General features: G+C 37.4%; 1 pseudogene across 1 annotated transcript; it reads left to right on the top strand.

The window, feature by feature from the left end:
• The first annotated feature begins 16,221 nt into the window (after nucleotides 1-16,221).
• LOC311601156 (small ribosomal subunit protein eS17-like) lies at nucleotides 16,222-20,035 on the top strand (annotated as a pseudogene). Its single transcript has 2 exons — nucleotides 16,222-16,260; nucleotides 19,647-20,035. The product of its transcript is annotated as a small ribosomal subunit protein eS17-like (transcript).
• The last annotated feature ends 4,666 nt before the right edge of the window (nucleotides 20,036-24,701 follow it).

A 24,701-nucleotide genomic window follows, 5' to 3' on the forward strand; every position in this document is an offset into this window, starting at 1 on the left:
GTAAAGTTCTAAAGTTTCCCAAGACACCATTTGGGAAACAATCTTTCAAACATGAGCCTTTGAAGCACATTTCGTAATCCAACTATAGCACATACCTAGGAAAAATGAATAGGAGCTGGTTTTAGGAAAGATGAGTTCAATTTCAGACATAAAATGCTGAAAAGCAATAAGGATGATGTTATGTATAAATAAATACCCAGGATACATAAAAATACAGGACTGAATCCTAGGAAAAGACTAATGATGCAATTCAAGTAGAAAACATGTCTTTATTTATTAAATTATCTGCGATGAACTAAAAGAACTGAGTCAGAGTTAAAGAGAAATTTAAGAAGAAGACCAGGAGACTTCAGTCTTGTAGGAAGCAAGCAAAAAAAGAGCCAGTAGTAAGAGATACTTAAAGGTACATGTATACATGTATGAGAAGGTAGTAATGAGGCCCATTATTATGTATAATTAGTATAGACAAATAAAAATGTAAAGGCACATAAGACTGCAAAGGAATTCAGTGGGATGAGAGCTAAGGAGATGCTGTTGCATTGTCAGAGTAGTTTGAAAGACTGTTTTCATTAAAGTAGTGAGGGCAGAAGATGTATTACAAGTCACTGAGAATGGGGAAATGTTAGCTGTGATAAGAGATGATACACAGCCCTTTCAAGACATCCAGGAAGGAAGATGTGAACGATAAAGTGCAGTTTTAAGAAGAAAAACAAGGTTGAATAAAGACTTCTTTAAGCCACGAACTCTTTTAGCATAATTGTAGACAGAGACAAATGACCTAGTGGAAGGTATTTAAAAAATAAAATATTGAAGGAATAATTTATTTTCTCTCTGAGGAAGACGTGACATGAATATAAAACCAGGTGATAACACCAGGGTTCATGTTTCACAAATGCCAGCTCATGAACTAGAAGCACTGGATCAGAATTATATCAACATCTACCCCCACCCCCAGCTTTATTAGCACATTATTGTTATATGAGTTTAGACATATATATGCACATGAGTTATTACCACAACAACTGAGGAAATAAATATATGAATCACCTGCTAGTGCTTCCTTGTTTCTTTTTTCTTGGTTTCTTTTGCTTTTGAGCTGTGATTTTCCTGCCTGAGAAAATAGAGGGAATGCTGTCTTGCTATGTGTCTTGAAAGTGAATATTTGCATATAACACCAGTAACAGAGGCCACAAAAGACAAAAAGAAAAGCAGAGATTCATCAAGGAAGCTGTTCTGCAGCAAAGGAGAAGCAATATAGGAAGTGGAAGAAAAGATTACAAACCATACATCTAAGAATGGGCTAATTTCTACCATGTATATGAAACTCCTAAAGTAAAAACATTTTTTAAGATAGATTTCCTTGCTCATCTCCCCCGGGATCATATTTAATGGGCTATGGTTGTGATCCACAGATGCATAGCACAGCTATAGAATAGTCATCCTGCCTCCATCAGATCAATATGTCCTTGTCTAAGTAACTATTTTTATAATGCCTTCTGTTTGATTCTAAAATAAAAAGTTATAAAATTATAATCCATCTCCACACAGAGTTTCATAGAATCAAGCATTGAGGCCTGCATATAATAGAAAACTTAATGAAGTAGTCAGGTACTTCTACTTAAAATGAAGGAGTGTGGATTTAAGATTAGTAAGAAAAGACTAATTATCACTACTTACATTTAGATTTAACATTTCAAACATTCTAAATAAGCATATCCACAGAATTATCATGAACATGAAAAATTATCATATATATGAAAACTACAAGTACAGATTTTATTAACAGCTCAAAGATCACAAATGAACATAAACAGTGATGACACAATACTCAGAAATGGCATGTGATCAAAGACAAAGTTCAAACTAAACAAAGTGAAAAAGAGCTTTCATTGGTTTACAAAATAGCTGAATTTTTGCAAGGTTAAAATCACACATATAGACTTTGCCTTCATTGGAAATGGTGCTACACTCTAGGTCCAGATAATTTTATGATTTCTCTCTCCATTTTAGAGTTTCCCTCTGAGGGAACTACATGAAAGTCATGTACATTACAGGGAGTAAATGCTGCATTGTAATGGTTTCTGTGTAGCCAGCTCTGGTCTTAGGTTTCCAGCGTGGCTCTTTAGCTAAGTTTGAGAGAGAAGCCATAAAGAAGCATGCAATTCCATTCAAGGAATGGAGCTCCATCAGGAAGAACGCCATGCTGGAAGGGTTCTAGGACTGGCTCCTGCAGGAAGTGAGGGGCTGCATTTTAAAGGCAGCAAACACAGCTTTACTGGTGGCTTTTGCACACTCCTCCGGACTTCTGCCTCCATCTCATCTGACCTTATTGTCTGCACAAGGATCCATGCTCAGGTGAAAGCGACTCATGTGTGTTGGCTTTGCAGATTTTGACTGCTATCTCAGGAAAATGAGAGTGTGGCATTTTGTGAATGTGGAATCTGGAAGCAAGTCACTTTCCAAGCTTTACAGGAACAGGTGGTACAAATAAGCATGTCCAGCAAAAATTTGTTTGACCTCAAACATAGAGGTGAAATTGGTCTTTATCTTGTCACAAGCATATTCTGTCCCATGTATTGCAGGGTTTCTGGCATCCCAGGATTCCTTTTGCCTTGTTGACTGTCAAAGTCATCCCCAAACATTGTGACAAAACTAAAAGCAGTCCCACATACTCCAGTTTTCAACACATACCTTAAGAATGGTACTCTCTGAGGCTGGAAAAATGACTCAACAGTTAAGAGTAGGTGATGTCCCAATAGGATGTCCTCAGGTGAGAGAATCATGGGAGAATGGGGAAATAGAAGGATCCAGAGGGTCCTAGAAACCTACAAGAAGAACATTGTAGTGGGAAGATCTGGGCCCATGGGTCCTGCTCTAACTATGGCACCAGCCAAGGACAATACATGCAGTAAACTTTGAACCCTTACACAGATCTACCCAATGGACAGGACATTCTCCACAATTGAGTGGAGAGTGGGGTCTGACTTTCACACATACTCTGGTGCCTCGTATTTGACCACATCCCCTGGATGGGGAGGCCTGGTGGCACTCAGAGGAAGAACAGCAGGCTACCAAGAAGAGACTTGATACCCTATGAGCATATACAGGGGGAGGAGGTCCCCCTCAGTCATAGTCATAGGGGAGGGGAGTAAGGGGAAAATGGGAGTCAGGGAGGAATGGGAGGATACAAGGGATGGGATAACAATTGAGGTGTAATATGAATAAATTAATAAAATATATTTTTAAAAAAGAGTAGGTGCTGTTCTTACAATGGACCATGGGCCAGTTCTCTGCACCAACATGGCTGGGAATAGAATCCCAGAATCCATAGGGAAATTTATTTCAATTTTTATTTCCATGGATGGGTGTAGGTCTGGATGCAATTCTATTACTTAGGAGTCTGAGACAGTAGGATCGGCACAACTCCAAGGCCTCTCTGGACACACTCAGTCAAGACTAGACTGAGGAGTAATGAAGTGAAGGCAACTGACTACAACATAGTAGAAGACCATTTCCAAAAGTTGTGCACCATGGCACATGTATATATATAATGACACATTCACACACACACACACACACACACACACACACACACACACACACACACACACACGAACATAACATAAAAACACTAGCTGTAATAAAAATTAAACTCATGAATTAGAAGAAGTAAAAGTATCATTATTCACAAGATATATAAGTGACCCAAAATTTCTACGGTTGATAAACACCTTCAGCAAAGTGTCTAGATAGAAAAATTTTCATAAAATCAGTACCCCTCATTTATAGAAATGATAAATGATCTGAGAAAGAAATTAGGGAAACAACTGGGCAAGGTGGCTCATGCTTGCAATTCCAGCACTCAAGGAGACAGTGGCAGGCAAATCTCTGTGTGTTCAAAGCTAGTCTTCTCTACAAAGTGAGTCTAGCATAGCCAAGGCCACAAAGAGGAAACCTTGTCTCAAAACAACAACAACAACAACAAAAAACAAGAAACAAAAAACAAAAACAAAACAAAACAAAAACAAAAACAAAATAAATTAGGGAAACAACACCCTTCACTATAGCCACAATCAATATAAAATATCTTGGTGTAAATCTAAGCAAGCAAATGAAAGACCTGTGTGATGGGAATTTCAAGTCTCTTGAATAAAGGTATGATGAAATTTGTGGACACACATGCTCAGGACCGTGCTTTAAAAATATCACCACCATATCAGATTTACCTAGTAGACTAGGAAAATTAGAATGAATGCAAATGTTTCAAACTTGTACCAAATGTTGTGTTCCCATTCTAGAAATTCTTTGGAAAGTCTAAAACTGTCCTATTTGTATTGGTTATCTACGGCTGCGTAACAAGTTGCTCTAAAACTTGGCACCTGAAAATTGTATTTATTATCGAACAAGATTTCTGATTAGCAAAGATCATTGACTAGCTGAGAAATGTGGTTTAACCTAAAGCTCCCAGAAGGTGGCAGTCAAGCTCTTGACAAGAAAGGCAATCCCTGAAGAATCCATTTACAATCACATGCGACTGTGACCACATTTGGAAGTCTGTCTAATTAGTGTGGTGATTAAATGTAGAGTTTCAACAAAGCTGGCAGTTTCATTCCTATGTATGTAACAAAGAGAATAAACTATATCTCTACAGAGGAACATGTGAATTGATGTTCATAGTGGCTTTTTTCATTCCCTCTCCAAACTGAAAGCATTCAAAATATTTTCTTAGGGATGAATGCTTTAAAAAATTATTGAGAAAGTGTATTTATAGAGAAAGACCAAAAATAGGAGATAAATTAAGTCATTTATGACTAGAAAAAAGAAATAAAAAGAAAAGAAAAGACATGAGTGTTCATAGGTATGGTGGAGGATAGTTTATTGTCGATGTGTGGGAGAGCATAGCCAGAGGCAAGGGCATCTGGGAGAGTCCAGAGTGGGGTCATTACCCTGAGCCAAATGAAGAGAGGGAGAAAGGAGAGAGAAGGAAAGGAAAGAGAGAGGAATCAGGTGCAGCAGTCAGGAGGCACAAGGAAGACTGGTATCCAAAATGGTTGGATTATATAGGGAAGGGCATCTGGATGAAAGGTAGCCCAGGTCCTAGGCTGGAGAACTTTAGGGTACAAGGCAGAGTATGTCAGCCAGAATCCCCTGTAACAGCTGGCACTGAGGGATAGTAGAGAACCTGGTGGCCAGTTCTGCTTTGGTATGTTAAGTTGGCACCTCAGCCATTAGTCCCAGGTTTGAAACCTAACCATTTATAACATAACCTCTGTAGTATTATAATTTCTGTCATGCTAATGGCCACAAAATCTATCCCTTGTATAATAAGAAGAACCATCAAGTATGTATGGAGGTAGGAGTATCTCTGGTAGGATCACTTTTGAAACTGACTGTCAACACTTTTTACTTAAGCTTCATTCACTTGAAATAAAAATCTAAGGCAAGCATATCAAATTCCCAGACATAAATAACTATTACTCTCTGAGTACTGTGAATAATTAAATTAACATTAATATTTTTGAAAACTCAGCAATTTTGTTAGTGATGCATGATTTCAGTTTACTTAATAAATTGTATATCCCTATTAGAAAAATCTTGTACAACCTGAGAATACTATATTTAAAAGAATATATGTATATATTTTATATATTTAAATATATCTTCATGGTTTCTACTTAGTATTTGGCACTTTAGATAGGAAGATAATTCCTCTGGATGTATTTTATTGTATTTTAAAAGTAAAATGAAGAGAGGCATCTTCTTCTGGATATGCAATCACATAATAACAAAGGATTAAGGCTGCAAAAGTGAAGATCAATGAAGGTTTTTGAGTAGCATAAGACTTTTGAAAGATCATACAGGTAGAATGTGAAATGTCAATGTTATTAATGCCAAAACTTTGATAGCAGCAAACAATATATTAAAATAATTGCTAAAAAGATTTTAATCACAATATAAAAAGTGAAGTTCCATAGTTAGATAATGTTAATGAGAAAAAAATAACCAAAAGCAAATTGAAAAATCCACACTCACTCTTTAAAAATTACATCAAGAAAGCAGTTATTTCCAAAGTGTTATGTAAATTAAGAAAATGTTTATAGTTTTACAGGTGTGAGAGCATATGCTCAAAACTTCAGTACTCAGGAAACTAAAGCAAGAAGGTTATAAGTTCAAGTCCATCCTAAGCTCTAGAATGAAATTCTACAATGATGAATAAATATAATAAATACCTTTAAAGTTTATCTTGTTTTCACTATGACTCTGAGGCAATTTATGTTTCTGAACTAATAAATTAGTTCTGTTCATAAGATGTTTTTCTTTGATTTTTTAAATTCATGCCATTATTTTAGAATTTTGTGCTTAAGTTCTATATTTACATCATTCTGTTTCTCCTCCCTCCAACTGTTCCAGTGTTCCTACCACAGCTCTCCTCAAAATCTTGTCCTGTTCATCTATAAATATTGTTACACACACACACACACACACACACACACACACACACACACACCCTGCTGAGTCTTTATTTTTGTCCTTATACACATGAGTCTATGGTTGACCACTTTGTCTGGGAACATTTATCACAGGGCTCATCCCAGAAGAAAGCTGATTCTTCATCCCTGAGCAACCATTGACTATACTCAAAGAAGTTATATAAAGCACAGATGCAAATAAATAGTAATGTGCTGATGAAGCAGACAAGAGGATGAATGAGCCACTGGTACCCTGTGAGGGTTATTCCTAGGCATCTGTGGGCCCACACCAAGTCTGATGGCAAGGTGCAATATATTCTGCGTACAGAATGATCACATAGAGTGACTGAGCAGGTGGAGGAGTTCCTCCAGCAGCTGCTTTCTTAAGGTGAGGAGAAGCAGGCCCAGGACACTGCCCCGAAAGAGGCACTGAACAGAGGCAGAAGCAACAGTCATCCCTGGGCCTTCAACAAAGTGACCGCACAGTTTCAGCTCAGGCTCCCCAGCCAACATTGTGAGTGTGTTAATGATGATGAGAGTAAACTAACTCAGGAAACACCCACAAAACTTTCAGTGTGCTAAAGAACAGCGAGGACAGGTCTGTAAATGTGACAGTGATCTCCAGAGGGGAGATATACCAGTTCACCCTTTCCCAGCTTACTATGCAAGGAAAGGGCCACTTAGGTCACAGCACATTCCTGCTGTATGGTTGTCCTTGGGGATTAGTTTCAGCTTCTTCAACTTTGTCTGGGACTGGGGCCTAATAGGGATTTCCTCATTCTTTTTCATCCTGTATGTAAGGATCTGGAAGAGGTTGGAGGCCTAAATAAGGAGGTGGTGAAAATCCCAGCATCATCCAGTGCAATCAATATGTTGTTAAAAACAGGATTTGAGGCCTGGCATGGTAACCCAGCACTTGGGAGGGAGAGGCAGGCAGATCTCTGTGAAGTCGAGGCTAGCCTGCTCTACAAAGCAAGTTTCAGGACACAGAGAAAACTTGTCTCAAAACAAAACATGGTTTGGGACCATTGACATGGCTCAACATCTGAAGGAACTTTATATTAATCTTGAACACCTGAGTTCCATCAAAGAGAGAGAGTGTGTGTGAGAGAGAAAGAGAGACAGAGACTGAGACAGACAGAACAAGAGAAAATAAATGTAAAATAAGCTTTATCTACTAATGGCATAGTATTTGCAAATAAACTGCAATTCTTGTGTTCACCATAAATCATCTCTATGTTACGTATCATAAGTGTTACAAAGTAAATGACATATAAGGAATCAATATACTGTACTGCTTAAAAAATGATATCATGGAAAAAGGCCCTTATATATCCAGCAAAATTTTTAAATTTTAAAATTAAAATTTTTTCAGTGTTTAGTTGTTGGAATACAGAGATGTCTGTATAGAAAAAGCAATGATATAGGTGATGAGAAAGATCATTAGACACCTACATAAGACTTATCTAAACACAAGTACTATCATGCCTAGAAGGTTAATATCCTATATCACTAAGTAACTAATGGACAAGTAAAATATATTATATAGATAATTGTCTCAATATATGAACATGCACGGAAAAATAAACTATCTTTGTTACAGTATCTACTATCTATAAATTGGTACTGTTTAATGGTATGAAATATGACAAGTTTTAATTCTATTTTCTATACCTGTGTATTTTTTGAAGTTTGCTTTGAAAAGCAAGTATTATATTTTTGTTTAAATTTGTGAGAATGAATACAAATAATTAAGAAAATAATAGGTGTTTTCTCTCTTCAAATATATGCATATATATGGATCTAACAGGTTTTATTATTTAAATAATAGGAATTTGAACAACTCTTTAATATTTACAGAATCTATGTCTTTTAAAAAGATCTACCTTGTACATAAATGAATTAAAAAGTCCATACTTAATATATTAATACTAAGTCATAATCTTTATTTTCAGTGAATTTGTTGATTATAGCACAGTAATACTGGTGACAAGAATGAAATGCAAAGGCAATTTGTGGAGGAAGAACATGACCTCTGCAGCTAAAATTGCAGACATTTAGATTTAGTGTTTAGTATGCCCAGCACTTGCCTCCAAAATGATGTGACAGGAGCACATACTCCAAAGAGCAACAGTGAAAGTCATATCTTCACAGGGCTGGGAATAAGCATGTTATACTGCCACTTAGATTAGTGTAAAAAAAAAAAACGGTGGCTTAGAGGGATTACCTACATGAATTCAGTAAGTGAGTAGTTACACACTATGCATAGAACCCAATTAGAAAAGAGATGGTGCATCACTAATTCATATATCAAAATCAAGGCTAAAATTAAACTGAAGGTGAAAAACGCCATAGTGGGTTACAAGTGGTACCCTATAGAGTGCCCTTGTGAAAATTACTATGAGACTCTCATTCTTTTAAACCATAGTATATAGAAGAATGTTAATTCAGAACATGGCTGTTCTGGCAAGAATCACATCCAAAGGCCTTCTAGGTATATGTGATCCAGCTGGCAAGAGATCACATCCAAAGATTTTCTAAGTGTATGTGATCTGCCTGTAATACACACATGCCTTTTATCCAAGAGAAAGAGACAAACAGATCTGAGTTCAATGCCAGCCTGATATATAGCAAGTATCGGGTAAAGAAAAGCTTAGATCAAGGTATGGTGGTGGTACATGCCTTTAATCCCAAACAATGAAGGTGAAGTTAGTTGGTAGAAGGAACCACTCATGTTTGAAGGCGATGCCTAATTGAGGGGCACAAGAGGTGATGAATCAGGGATTTGACAGAATAGAATGAATATGCCTAACTCTCATGAGAAGACAGAGGAAAGGAAAGCTACTGAGAAGTTAGTTGTTTTTTTTTTTTTCAGAGAGAGGAGGCAGTTTTTACCAGGACAGGAATGGAGTGATGGGTTGCAGAGAGGAGAGAGAACTCAGGTGAAGATGGAACATGACAGAAAATAAGAAGCCAGAAGACTAAGGGAGATTGCTGAGTTAGTTTGAGGCCAAGCAGAGCTGTTCCAGTGCCAAGAGAGAAGTCAGATTAAATAAATCAGCTGGGAGATGAGTTTGAGCCAAAATGGCTGAATTGAACCAGCCAGACCAGAGCTCAGAAAGAACAAGTAAGGGTGAGCTTAACAAACAGTAAGACTCAGAGGCTGAAAACATTATAGGCCTAGGTTAGAGTGTATGGACCTAGAAGCTTCCAGAACTAGGCCTAGGTTAGCAGTAGGAGGTACTAAGCCTCTCAGACAACAATTGGGCTAGGAGAATAAAAGTTACCACTACAATAGGGTCCTTTTCCAGACTGCTGTCCTCCATGTCCTGGCATTTTAAAGCAAATAATAGTCTTTACAGCCAAAGAGACAGTAGTTCTGAGTCAGGCCCAACAACACAAAGAAAAGCTGGGGCATGGGAGCTTCAACATGAAACTAAGTAGCTCTAGTAGGGTCAGCTGTTTGCAAGTGACATTGTACTGAGGCAGCCTGAAGCAAGGTGGTAATAAGGCAGGAGTGCATCTTCTTTAAAGAGATAAGTACACATGAGACGGTATTGTTCTGGGTTGACATGTAAAATTAGCCATCACAAATTCTATCAGAATTAGTTAGGATAATAGCTGAAGGAAGATAGTTCTGTCATATTCACACAGACATGACTAAAATGTCCCAAATGAACTTGGATTGAACCTAAGACTACACAAAAATTTGAAACTTTATAAAGCTAAAAGTGAAGAGAACTTGTCACAACAAACCAAAAGAAGAGTTTGGTCATACTTTTTTAAATATTGCTGATAATGTTATGCTCCTAGGATAAAATTTTCTGTAGCACTATTCATGGTGTATGCCTGATGGTCAATGATGAGATGATGAATTCAATAAAGATTCTCCATTAATCACACATCCTAATGACACATCCTTCAGGACATCCAAACGTCACATTTGCTTTCTCAAATTTTCACATAGTTCCTGTCATTCCAAATCATTTTTCATTCAAGCACTTTGATTAATCAATCATTTAATCAAGTACCTTATGTGTGAGTATATGCTAGATGCTATAGGGAATCACAGGACATTAAAAAAGAGAAATGTGTCATTGTAGCAGTTGAACACTACCAGAGGAACCACAATCATTAAACAACCCCAAATTGTGAAAGTATATATTAAAGTGTTAAAGTCCATTGTTTCAAAGGCAATTAATATGCTAATGTTAATATGATAGTGACAGCAAATACAAGAACAGAGTAAAGGAGAAAGTATTTGCCCAAAAAGTTTTCAGTACTGAAAACACATGACTCAGAGTGAGTCTTTTATTGAGCATCACCTTTCTTCTTCCGTGCTAGAACTTTTTGATATTATAAAATTTGCATAGAAAAGTGATTTTTTTCTTAGTGTAAACTGACTATTAAGACAAGCCTTTCACTTCTGGAAAATATTAATGCATTTCTAGCCTTCGGTAGCAAGGCAAGGTCTCAACTATCTGCAGAGAAGACTTACTTAGGTGCTATTGAGGGAGAATCTTCTCAATACTATTTTGTATATTAAAATCTTAGCTTACTTGTGCTTTATTATAGCTAGATATTTTAAGTAAGTACAGCATTCATATTATTTCTCTATGACCTATTTTTTCTGTCATTTCTGAGGTCATATCACTCCTTTAATAAAATCCTTCTCGATGATTTGAAAATTCAGTATGTATTTTCTTCTCTATATAGTAAAAGCTCTTGTTCACTATTTTATCATAGAGGCAAATAAGACACAATTTGAAAAGCATGGTCCAAATACCCATCCTTCAATTATGACAAGAATGAGCCCTCCTCATTCTCATAGTCTTGCCATTTCAGTAGGAGGAGTGTTCCCAAATTTCCAAGGGGGGTTTGTATTTGATTGTTAGTATTTTTTTAAGTAAAGGAATGCTTACCAGTGCATGTTGGTTCTAACCTTTAATCCCAATACTCCAAAGCATGAGGAAGGTGGATCTCAGTTTTATATCAGAAATCAGACTGATAAGCAGACAAAAAAAACTAGTAAACTGATGAAGTCAAATAATATTCATGCTTCAAAGATTCATTGTTCTGTGTTGCTTGCAAAGAGTAGAATTGCTGGCAACCTAGAAAGTACATTCATTTTTCTCCCAGGTCTTTCCAATGCCATAAGTTATTGGAAACAAATAAATAGAAATTATATATGTTTTTAAACATTAATATAGCAATTAACTCTTGATGCTACTGTAATGTTGATATTCCCCCAAGGCCAGTGTGTAATGGCAGTTCTTTAGACAGGTCCCTAGGCATGGTCAGTAAATGAGTTTATAGAAGATCCACATACACACCTTTCACTTCTGTAAGACATTTGAAAGTATGTTGTTGCTCCCATCACTGCCCAACTTGGGCCTTTCTTCATAAACTATAGAAATTCCACGTCTTTTCATTACTTATCCACAAGGGTGACAACTAACCTTAAAACATATATACATGGCAAGCAATGAATCCCATTACTAAAACTTCGTGTTACTGGAACCAAAACATAGAGATATAATTTATAGTCATATGAAGGCATAAAAACAATACAGATAACTATTTGAATCAGTTGGGGCACCCCTTACACATAATAACAAACTATAGCTATATAATCTTCAAAGTAAAGCAATTTACTTTGGTTAGTGATTATATTTTAAAATAATCCTAAGTGAATATAAGTAAACCAGCTCATATTATGATTTTAGCTCACTCAAACTATTAATTTTGTCCATTATGTTCACTTACAATCTGTGCTTGGATTTCTGAGTTATAATCCAAAGCCATGCTGGGAATGTGCTCTTCCACTGAGGTACACTCCTAGATCAATTTGTTAGACATAAAAAGAGCTACCGCAGAGCAGCATTTGGTCTTGATTTATGGCACACTTCTTTTTCTTTGCAAGATAGGGAAGCAAGAAAGCCATGGGAAGGGTAGAAAACTTCCCGTGCTTTACTCATGGGAAAGGATCACTACCTAGTTCCTGAATACAACTTTGTTAAAGATCACAAATAACAGTAAGCCTCAGGAAACTGTAATCTATGACTTTCCAATGTGACATCTTGGTTTCAAAGAGTAAGATAAGTTGAAAGAATGTGAAAGTTTTCTAAGCTGTAAGGCAAGAGATATGGTAATATTTATTCTGTAGCTATCACAGACTCTTGCATTATGATAAAGTGTACATAAACAATCCATCCAAGAAACCATCGTGAGAGGGGTGATTGTGTTATCTATAGTTTCTCTTCATCTTCAACTACTTTCTCAGGGAATGAGAAATACTACTGGCTGAAAAACACTCTGCTTCTGCACAGCAAGGATTTTTAAAAAGCATCCTTGGAGGGCAAATAAAGTCTTTAATGCAAGCTGTTAAAGCTGTGGAATCTGAATTTTCCCCTTGTTGAACGAGGTTACTTTAGCTCACTTCCCAGGACACAGGATTCTGCATTTATGCTATAAACCCAAGGCAGTGGCCAAAGGACAACAAACCAAGCTCTTTCATAACCTTTTGTTGGCTGACTCATCCATTCATGCAGTCAATAAAATGTTATTGCACAATTATGCTTTGATACACACCAAGCTAGATTTGGGCAATTACATTAACTATGTGGATAGTAGTTTCAATCTCTTGGTAGAGGAATTAATAATACAACATTATCAGGAAGAAGAAAAATGCATTTCATGTTTACTTGTCCTCAGTTCCTCAAATTGGCCCAAGCAACTTAGCCCCGCTCAACAGTAGAAGGATGAAATACTTCCTTCCAGATCTTCCCTACTGATTATTACAGTATACCATAAGTGCAAATACAATTTCAGTGAGCATCATTGGACACAATATTTCCAAAGAGGCAACAGTTGAGTTTAATGCACAATAGTGAGAAGAGGAGCACGATGGGACTCTCTGGAGGAAGACTAATCCAAGCAAAGGAAAAAACAAACTCATAGGCTATGAGAAAGTAAACAGCTGGATGTGTTCAAGCACGTAAAAGGTCAAGAAGAGCATATCCTGTGACGTTTACAAGATAGCAGACTAGACTTTTACAGTCAGTGCTATGGGAGCCACTGAGAGTTTTTAATGAAAACTTCTAATCCTAGAAACAATACAGAGAAGGAAATATTAACCTCACAGGGTCATCACTCACATTTAATAATTGCCAGTGTTTTGTGATATTTACTTTATTTGCCCTTATTTTCCCTTTGCTTACATATTTAAAGATAGAATAAACTTTGTATTATTATTTTAATTATTTCTTTTAGGTTTAAAGATTATAGTATAATTTCATCATTTATGTTTTCCCGTTCCTTCCTCCAAAGCCTCCCATACACCCCTTCTTGCTTTCCTTCAGATGCAGGGCCTCTTTTTTCATTAATTGTTGCTGCTTGCCTTTGTATATATGTACAGTACATATATATTCTTAAATATAATCTGCTCAGCTTGTACAATGTTACTTGTGTGTATGTTTTCAGAGTTGACTTTCTGGTATTGGATAACGATTGATATGCTCTTCCCTGAGGAAGACAATTTTCCCCACTCTCAGCGTTCCTTGGTTGCCTATAGTTCTTTATATGGAACTGAGGCCTCTGGACTCATCACATGTCAATTGTGATCTTTGTTCAGCTCATGTTTAGGCAGCCACGTTGGTGAGACATTATGTATGTAGCTTCTGACATTTCTAAAAGCGACAGTGTCACAGCAAATGTTCTATTCTTCTGCCTTGTAAAATCTGTCTTCCCCCTCTTCTGAAATGAGTCTGAAGCCTTCAGTGCAGTAGATCTATTGTGGATATATTCAGAAAGACTGAGCTCCACACTGTACATTCTGATCAGCTATGATTTTCTGCAAGGGCCTCTCTGTCTGTTGCAAAAAGGAGTTTCCTTGGTGAGGAGTGAAGACCACTTTTGTCTATGAGTATAAGGACAAATATGCAGGATGCAGTTAAAGATTGCTCTGGATTGGTAAAGTACTTTGAGTCTATATACATAAGTTAGAAGACATCTCTGAGAAATGTGAGTTTTTTGTACATAGGCATAATCCCATTATGACACATAATACAAATAATAATGAGTCTTTCTTATTATCTATTTACAAATAAATAATCAAATGAATCCACTTATCCAAATATACCAAAAGTGCCTTTTCATCACTGATGTGTAGAAAACATGAAGCAAAAAAGTTCCATCAAATGCATATTAAATGTATTCTTTTTCATTATACCACAGTAGCCCCTCCTTTTTTCCTTGTCACTATCTGGTAGAAGAGCAAAAATTGTTTTCCTTGGAAAACGTCCAGATGTGCTGGACTTATTTCCTTATAATGACATTCAATTTGTTTCTCAAACTCATATGATTTTTTAATGGAAGTCAGTCCTGACAATAGTTAGATTCAGGTTCAATTTTATAGGTTGTACTGTGTTTCATCTTGAGGATAATATGCAATGCCTCTGTACCATGATAGATCAATGTGTCTTTTGATGACATCGTGTCTTTTCTATTGTAAAATCTCCACAAAATTCCTCAATCAGTGCCTTTAACCATGAATCTGATGACAGTATTTCCCAAATCAATGATTGTATTACCTAAGACACAATAGTAACCTTATAGCTTCTTTCTTCCCCACTTATTACCTGAAAGTTTTCCAAAGAGAATAAAATACAGTTGTTTTTACAAATTAAATATGATTATTAAGATAATAACAAAATGTTTTATGACTGACTATTAAAAAGACATATTGCAGGCTCTGAAGTTATAAGGTGGAAAAACTAGTTAAAAAGCTATTGTCTGGCAAGATAAGAGTATCTGTAGCAATATTTTTAACCCTGGAAGTGAAGGAAGATCATCACAGGAGGAGCAGCTGAAAGGCTTGATTTGGAATGCGAAGGAAAAGAAAACAGTTTAGGGTGGAGGGGCCAGAGAGGTAGTGAGATGAGCAGTGTTTCCTGGGCTCCCAAAGGACTGGAGTGTGTTTCTAGCACCTGTGTTGGTTGGTTCTCAACCATCTGTAACTCCAGCTCCAGAAAATCCAGCACTCTTTCTTGCCTCCATGAATACCCCCACACATATCCAGACACAGCTACACAAAAATATACATAAATAAAAATGAATCACGTGTAAGGAGAATGAATTTGGAACCAGGTAGGATAGATAAAACTCATTAGTTCTTGTTAATCTAAGCAGTTTGTTTTGCCCTTTAAAGTGCTAAGTGGTAGTAGCATTAAGTACATAATGCGAATAGGAGCTCATCAGGGCTGTAGTCATATATTTTTAAAATTATTATATCATGTACACATAAACCAAAATTCAAACATGGTAAGTACTCAATTTCCGTAAACATTAATATGGTCCATAACCAACACTGGCAATAGAAAATTATAGTCAGGCATAGTTGGACATATTTATAATTTCAGCATTATAGAGGCCAAAACATAAGGATCAGGAGTTCTAGGACAACTATGTTATACAGATAGATCATGACTTTATAAAGTCAGGAAAGAAAGGAGAGAAGAGAAATGAAAGAAAGGAGAAAAAAGGAAGAAGGAGGAAGGAAGGAAAGAAGGAAGGAAGGAAGGAAGGAAGGAAGGGAGGGAGGGAGGGAGGGAGGGAGGACAGGCCACAGAGACATATCTCTTAATCTTTCCTAAGTAGTTCCACGAACTGGGGAACATGTGAGCCTATAGGTGTCATTCTCATTCAAACAACCACAGAGACCTTTACTCTATGAAGTAAAAAAGAAGCAGGTATGGTGGCACATGCCTTTACTCTTGGACAACAGAAGCAGGTGAATCTCTGTGAGTTCAAAGATGCATAGTGGTATACACAGTGCATTTCTGGCCAGCTAAAGCTACACAGTGAGGCCCTATCTCATAATTTTCATAAATTTTCAAAGCATTATTTAACATTTTTATTCTTATGTTACATAAGCATGATGGAATTATCAGAGGCTACATAATTGTTAATGTACTACGAGATTGTGCCTGCTCTTGGGGCTCTTTTCCTTGTGTTGGGTTGTCTTGCCCAGGCTCGGTATGATGCTTTATGTTATTATATTTTATTTTGTTGTGTTTGGTTGTGCTCTCTTAAAAGCCTGTTATTTTCCAATGAGAGACAGAAGGGGACTGGATCTGGAGGAGATAAAAGATGTAGAACTGGGTGTAGTAGAGAGAGGAGAAACCATAACCAGGTTAAATTTTTATGAGAAAAGAATCTATTTTCAATAAAAGGAAAAATAAAAATAAAAGATGTTATAGAGACTTTAAGTGTATTAATTAGCAGAGTACTTAATATTCTTCTTGCAAACCACAAGGGAAGATACAGCTGAACATTGGCATCTATGCAGCCTGAGAAGTTTTTCTCATAGACTCTTACAGCTGGAATCCTCACTTATGCCACATAAAATAATTCAGAGCATGTCATTGTGAAGTGGTGTCAAGGTTTATTAAGCAAAGTATGCACTCAGAGACAAAATCAAAGAGGGCTTTAAGATAGGGATGTGTTTAAGTGCTATATATGGTGTATATAAACAAATGCATGCATATATGTATATATGTATCAAAGTCAAATTGTTTAAAAGATACAACTTATATCTAAATTTAAAAGATTAAGTCAAATGTTTGGAATACTTTTTATCTAAACTTTTCTAAGTGAGATTATGTGTTAGTTTATGAAGAAGTTAAGTATGAGTTACAGATAAGAAAAGTGTTGATAAGATAAAACTATAGTTTTGTTTTTAACTCTCACTACCTGTAGATTACAAGGAGGTCAAATTATATGTTTTAACTGTAAACATAGCTCATAATCTTGACTCTGAGGTTTTTCTCAGAAAAGCAAATCCAGTTCTTCGCAGGTGGTTTGGTCTTGTGTGTTAAAATTCTTGACACTCAGCCAGGAAAAGACTTAAACCAGATCTGGGGGAAAGACACTTTTCCTTTCTCATAGTTCTCCTGATTTTCCTTGTCTTTCTATCTTGCCTCATTTCCCTAAATTAATTTTTGCTTCAAAAAGATATTGTTATCCGTGTATATAAATGGACATGTATTCATTTGACCCAGTGTTTATATAAATACATATTGTATTAGTTTCTCAGCTTTAAACTTAATTATGGAAGGGCTGACAGACATAACATACCTAACCAGAAGTCCAGTACTCAAGAATTTTAAGAGTTTAAAGAAAACCCTAATATTAAATGCTCTGTAAATCATTCAGTTAAATATTTACTTAGATTAATTTATAAAATTAACAGAAATTATGATAATGTAAGAAAATTGAAAATATAAAAGTACTTAAAATTTATTACAAATGAAAAAAATAAAGGTGGGTGCAGTGGCACATGCTTGTAATTCCAGGACTCAAAGAGTCAGAGACAAGTGGATCTACAAAGCAAGTTCAGCACAGCCAAGGCTACACAGAGGAACTCAAAAACAAAAAACTGTTTTTAGTATGTGTAGAGATAGCTTAGCAATTAAGAGCACTAGATGCTCTTCCAGAACAACTGAGTTTGGTTTCCAGCACCCACATGGTGGCTCATAACCAACTATCACTCCAGTTCCAGGGATCCTAAGCTTGTTTCTGGCCTCTGAGGGCATCAGAATGGTGAACAGACAATGGGAGAACTTTGATGAATTAAATAACATCATTTGCTGCCTGTTCCAAGAGTGAGAGACAGACAGAGAGAGAAACAGAGACAGAGACAGAGAGACAGAGAAAGACAGAGACAGAGAGAGACAGAGAGAGAGAGAGAGAGAGAGAGAGAGAGAGAGAGAGAGAGAGAGAGAGAGAGAGAACTATATTAATTAAATAAAAGTATCTAAGATTCAAAACATGATAGAATTAAGTGGTTATCTGCAAAGGAGCAAAAATTAAGGAGTTGAGCAAGCACAGCATCAATAGACATGACAAAGTCTTCATGACAAAACTTAAGAGGCCTCCTATACAAAGAACTATAGGCAACTGGGTAAAGCTGGGTCCTGGCTAGGCAGCCCTCCCCAGGAATGCCAGAGAAGAGCACACCACTTAGTTGCCCAGTGCCAAGTGTTCAGCCCTGAAACACACACATCCAGGTAGCCTTATACAGACCAAACACGTGATAATTGAGAATATATATGTATATTCATGTACATATGTATATACATGTAATAGCAATTTTGAAAGAGCTGTGAATTTGAAAGATATTGCAGAGGAGTTTATGAGAGGGTTTGGAGTGAGGCAAGGGAAAGGAAAAATGTCTTACCTACTATAATCTCAAAAAAAAGTATTTAAAATACTCAATAAATTTACTTTTCTGTCTTTTTTTCCATGAATAAACTAGTCAATTTGCATGGGCTTTGATATTATTAAGTCAAAGAACAAGGACAGTTAGTGAATTTAGTACATTGTATAAGCTCTTGATGATGAAGTGCTTCAGAATTTCTTTTAAGTAGCACTAGACAATAGCAAATGATGTAAGTACTCCAAAATAATTATGGTAATTTACTTTGCCAAAAAGATAATTTAAAAAATCAAAATGGCCAAACTATATTAAGACAATCTAATTAAGAAGATTCTTCTCTCTTTGATTTAAGAATACTAGAAACAACTGGGAATAATATTTTAACCAAGGTTCTTTATTTGCCAAATAAAACTTTCTTAGTCTATATTATTATGATTATATATTATTATTTAACCTATAATTTAGGTTTTAACATATAAAATGAAAAGAGACAAGGCATATCAATAGAGAAAAATACAAAGGAAAAATTAGTGGAAAAGTAAAGAAATGAATGCTTTCAATGGTCATAAAAATGCTTTGGTTCTAACAGCCACTATGGCCACTATGTACATCAATGTGACAACTTCTCAAAAATGAAAAATAGATGCACTCTGTGACCTAGTTATATTAATTCTGAACATATAACTAAAGAATTCTACGTACAATGCCAGAGATATTTGCTCAGCTATATTCTTTGTTGCTTTATTCTTAATATCCAGGAAATGGAATCATCCTAGATGTCTAACAACAGATGAATGAACAATGAAAATAAGGTAGATATTCACAGTAGAATTTTATTTGCCCACAAAAAACCATGAAATTTCTAGGAAATGAGTGTACCTGGAAGATGTTTCATTGTTAAAATACTAGGCTCCTCTCTTTTACCAAGACCTGTTACCATGGGCTGAGTTCACACCAAGACTGTGAAGCAGGCAGCCCAGGTCACCATTGAGAAGTTCTACATGCATCTGGGTAATGACTTTCACACCAAGAAGTGCGTGTGCGAAGAGATCACCACTGTCTCCAGCAAGAAACTCTGCAGCAAGATAACTGGCTATGTCATGCATCAGATGAAGCGTATTCAGAGAGGTCCTGTGAGAGGCATCTCTATCACGCGGCAGGAAGAGGAGAGAGAGAGGATAGATAATTATGTTCCTGAGGTCTCTCAGTCCTAGACCAGGAGATCATTGAGGTAGATCCTGACACCAAGAAGATGCTGAAGCTTCGGGACTTCAGCAGTTTCTTCAATCTGTAGGTCACTAGGCCTACAGTTGAGATGAATTTCAAAACACCACAAGGAGCCATTTAAATCTGCTCTGACATATTTTCAAAAAAATTGAAAACAAAACAAAACAAAAAAATCTATACTTAGAAAGGCAAAGCCTCCATACTCTTTTTTATACGTAGATCATACCTTCTCATTTTTACATATGTGTATTTATATGGAAGCATGTGCAGCACCGATGAACCAGAAAAGAGACCAGGAAATGGGGAAAAGAGACTTCAAGGGAATTTAGGGGTAAAATAGTAGAAAGAATGGAATGTAAAAGTAAAATGGAGGGGTTGGAGAGATATCTCAGTGGGTAAGAGCAATGCCTGCTCTTCCAAAGGTCCCAGATTCAATTCCTAGCACCCACATGGCAGCTCACAACTGTCTGTAACTCCAAGATCTGACACCCTCACACCAATATACATAAATTAAAAATAAAAAAATAGAGAAAAGTAATATGGAGAAAATAGGGAATGGAAGACAGTGAAAAAAAGGGTCCACTGAAACTAAGTATACATGAAAAAGACATAAGGACACCTGCTACTTAATAAGCTAATTAAAAAATAAAGTTTTGAAAAACCTTTGAGTGATGGCATTCTGCATTGGTGGATAAACCCATTTCCAGAAGCTGCAAGAGTATTAAACAAAGCTCCCAGTGCTAGGGTGGAATATCTTTCTATAAAATGCTGACCAGTGGGACTCTTGAAATATCACATCAATGCCAGCTACTGCCATGGCTCTTGGTTGTTCTTCAGTCTTGGAGGTAGAACCCTATTGTTGAAGACACCACCCACACAGGAATCGTCTTACTCAGCCATGGACCTTGGAGGCAAAATTTGTCCACTGCTCCTATAGCAGCCTGACAAGTATGGAGTAATCAACTGCTTCCTGGTTAAATTAGAGTTCCACCGCACAGAAAGAAATTCACAGCTGGTGCTGTTAACCTGCTGAAAACCGTGTGGCTGGGTAGCTCATAGGACCTACTGAGAAGCTATTGTTTTGTTAAGTGAACATGCTTTCTAAATATTTGTCTACCCATAAATTAGTACTAATGACAACTTTGTTAGTTACTACAAAATTTCATAACTGGTCAAAATGCTGCTAAAATCTAACTATTGAATATGAAGATTTAAATGGAATATCTATCTCAGGAGACAATTACAGGTGAAGTGAATGGAAACAATGAGCAAGATGGGGGGTGAGGTGTTGTGGAACACTGTCTTCTGGACATGTCATAGCCATTGCACTCTACAACCCACGTTAATCAGGTCAACATTCTGTCACAAAGTGGCAAACAGCTCACAAAGCCTCATCATTCTTTAAGAATCCCTAAGCAGTTAACAGTTTTTGGAGGAGGGAGACATGTTTTCTTCAGTGGTGGAGCCACTGGGAAGTTACACATGTTCCTGTGAGTGAGTGATCCCTCATATGTGTACCTGTAAGCTACCTGAACTTACTTGAGCATGCATGCGTGCGCGTGCACACACACACACACACACACACACACACACACACACACACACACACACACACACACACACACACCATAGTACAGCAGGCATCCCACTCCTCTGAGACCTCGTGTATTCTTCAATATATTTGTCTAGTTGTTTTCCTGAAATTTACTATACCGTGAAGGCCCAAGCCACTTTCATTTGTGAAAATAGCACCAATTTCCAAACCTAAATACTTCCTTTGACTTTTAAAGCCAAGCCTTCCCAGGTATGGAAATCAAACTTGTCCTGCCTTATTAGGTTTGTAAAGTGGGTTGCTTATCAATTACTCCTCACTATTCTCTTTCATCTACCCACCATGCAATTACAGGAGTTTAACACACCTGGCACTCCCGTGAGTTTCATTTACTTCCACTAAAATTCTATGAATATAAATATTAATAAAAAATGTGTGTATTTTCTCTTAACAATTTGTTTAGCTTTCATAATAATTAGACTCTCAGATATTGAACTTAAGAGGACAAAGAAAGCATTTTCCTTGTAAACATGACTAATTCAATTGCTATTTATTCATACAACGTGCTAATATTGTAAATCAAGTAATTTTTAAAATAAAAATACAGGTGTATTGGAAGCAGTGAGGGAAGGGAAGAGGAAGGGAGAGCACGCGTGAGAGATGGAGGGAAGGGACAGAGAGGACAGGGAGGTACGAAAGGGACAAGAGTGGCAAAAATTGGCAGTTAAACAAAAATGGGTGATATAGTGAGTCTCTGAAAGAGGGGAAGCCTCACCCCTAGGTGGAGGGCATGCCATGACAGCAACCCCCAGCACCGCTATCATCTCAGCCCTTTGCTGATAATAAAAGGATAACAGGTGAAGAAATCTGGTCTTTGACTGCTTCCTGCTGATGGCTGGCATAGGGGTGTTGATTTGGGTGTGGTGTGCAGAAGACTGGAATGGTAGCCAAGTCCAGGAAGGACAGACTGGTGTATTTGCTGTTCAGGATCTGTGAGACCATCTATGGCTAAGAAACTGCAGGTCCAGCTGATGCCGTCTGTGAGGTTTAGGCAGGAGCACCTGCGTTCTGGATGCAGTACCTGGCAGGATGCTTGAACATATATATATGTTGAGGGCAGAAGAAAAAGTTAAGGAGTTTATATTTGAAACTTTTAGGCCCATGATCTTCACAGTTTAGAGAGTCTTAAAACCAGGGAATGGGAGAATGCCATCCTTTGCAATAGGAAATACTTATAATCTGGAGTGTGACCTGTGGATTTAAGTGGATTTCCTGAAGCTTACAAAAATCTTTTAAGTTTATAAAAAAAGAGATGAATTGGCTTGTGAGACAATTTAAAATCTGATTAATGTTAAAGCTCTGAGCAGTCTAAATACAACAGTAGCATTGTGGAGAGAAGTTTTTATATACCGTCACAAACCTTAAAAGACCATCTCAGACGCTCAAACACTTCCTTAGATTCTCGGACCTTATATAAACTTTGTACTTTTCTGAGAAGGCAGCTGAAGCCTTCGGTTTTGTTGTTAAACTTATCTGTAAACCCATCAGAGACCAGTGAAGGATAAATTACTGCCAAGAGCATAATCCAAGCGGCCTATGAATTGATTAATATGACAGAGGTTTACCCATTATCCAGAAGGCCTTCCCAGTAGGCTCCTGTGGAGTCAGTGGCTTTATTCTGGGCATCATAGCAGCATCAGTCCTGGCCCAGCAAATCCAAAAGGCCTTTCCATGGAAGAGGAATTTTGGAAAATGACAGATCTTATCTTGTCTAGGCAAAATGGGACAGTCAACTCTCTAAGGTGTCCACAGTTTGGGCAAGGCCTTTGCAGCAGGCCAGTGGGGGCAAACTTACCCAGCATCACACTCCAGGAAATGTCATCTGTCATTGTTCCCAAGTCTACTTGGAGGCCTTGGGGTCACCGATAGAAGCTGGCATCTCTGTCACACTAAGCTTTTTAAATTAAACATTTAAATGTATTTATTCTACAGATTCTCTGACAGGCTTGAAGATCATCATCTCTAAAGGATAGCTGATCTAAAATAATGGTGGTTCCAGGTGAGGAGGTTGAGGCAGTCCTCAGAGATGCCAGGAATGTGGAGGGTTTCCTTGAAGGGGGCAGGCAGGGTTGGAGAGAGGGAGTGGGATTTTATTGGACCTTGTTGGAGAAAGATAAGAGCAAGCTTTTTTTAAAAACCTGGACAGATGTAGTTTGAAATTTCCATGTAGACACCCAGTGGCAGCCCTGTCTTCCAACCTTTGAAAACCACAAGAATATGGAAGTGGCTTCCCAATTCAACATTCTTGGGTTGGTATGTTTGGTAAGGTTAATCCATGAACAGAAGTCTCTGAAATGTGAGATTAGCTTGGAACAAAATCTTGTGACCATATCTTCACAGACACCCCCCCCCCGAAAGAGATACTTAGTGTCTCTCAGCAGCAGCTGGGGCACAGGATAACTTAACAAGTGCAAAGTTGCATCAGGCAGAGAGGGATGGCAGAGAAGCCATCCCCATGTGGTCCTGAGTCTCCAGACTGGGTACTTCTCCCAAATTTAAAGATGATGGGATCAGACCAGGTGGAGAAAGATGAAATATGGAGAGTGGCCTCACGAAACCAGCCTGCCAGGCTATGTGGGGTTCAGTTTCCTTCAAGTCACAGGCACCAGTTGATTGGTTAAATAATCAGAATGAGGTAATGGCAATGAGGCTGTAATATAAAATTGCAGGTTTATTGAAAGCACCATGGGAGGAAGGGCAAGGGAAGGAGAGAGAGCAGGGAGGTGGGAAAAGGGCGAAGGCCGCAAGGGAGACCAAAAGGAACTAAATCAAGTATTTTAAATAATTATTCTGTCTAGACTCTAGGCCATAGGGTCACTAGAAAAATTTGTATTATATGTCTCCAGTGCTTCATAATCTTCTTGAGGTGAAAATACCAACAATGTGTCACTTTTGATCAGAAGTGTGGCATCAGGACAAATGTTCCTTTATCTGCATGGGCATTCAACTCCCTGATATAACCAGTGTCCTAGAAATCAAGAGGGAACAATGTCACAAACTCTAGAAATTCCTAGCATTTTACTCTATTTCACTTTACTCCATCCTACTCTCAAGTGGAATTGTGTTGGTCTGAGATAAAATGCCAAATAAGAAGAACTTTTCTCTATAGCACCCTATCTGCCTTCACTTGGCCCTCTGCCATTTCTTGATGACCCTTGTGGAGTCAGCACCAGGA

Source organism: Acomys minous (assembly GCF_964271855.1).
Source record: "Acomys minous genome assembly, chromosome: 7".
NCBI classification, from domain to species: domain Eukaryota; kingdom Metazoa; phylum Chordata; class Mammalia; order Rodentia; family Muridae; genus Acomys; species Acomys minous.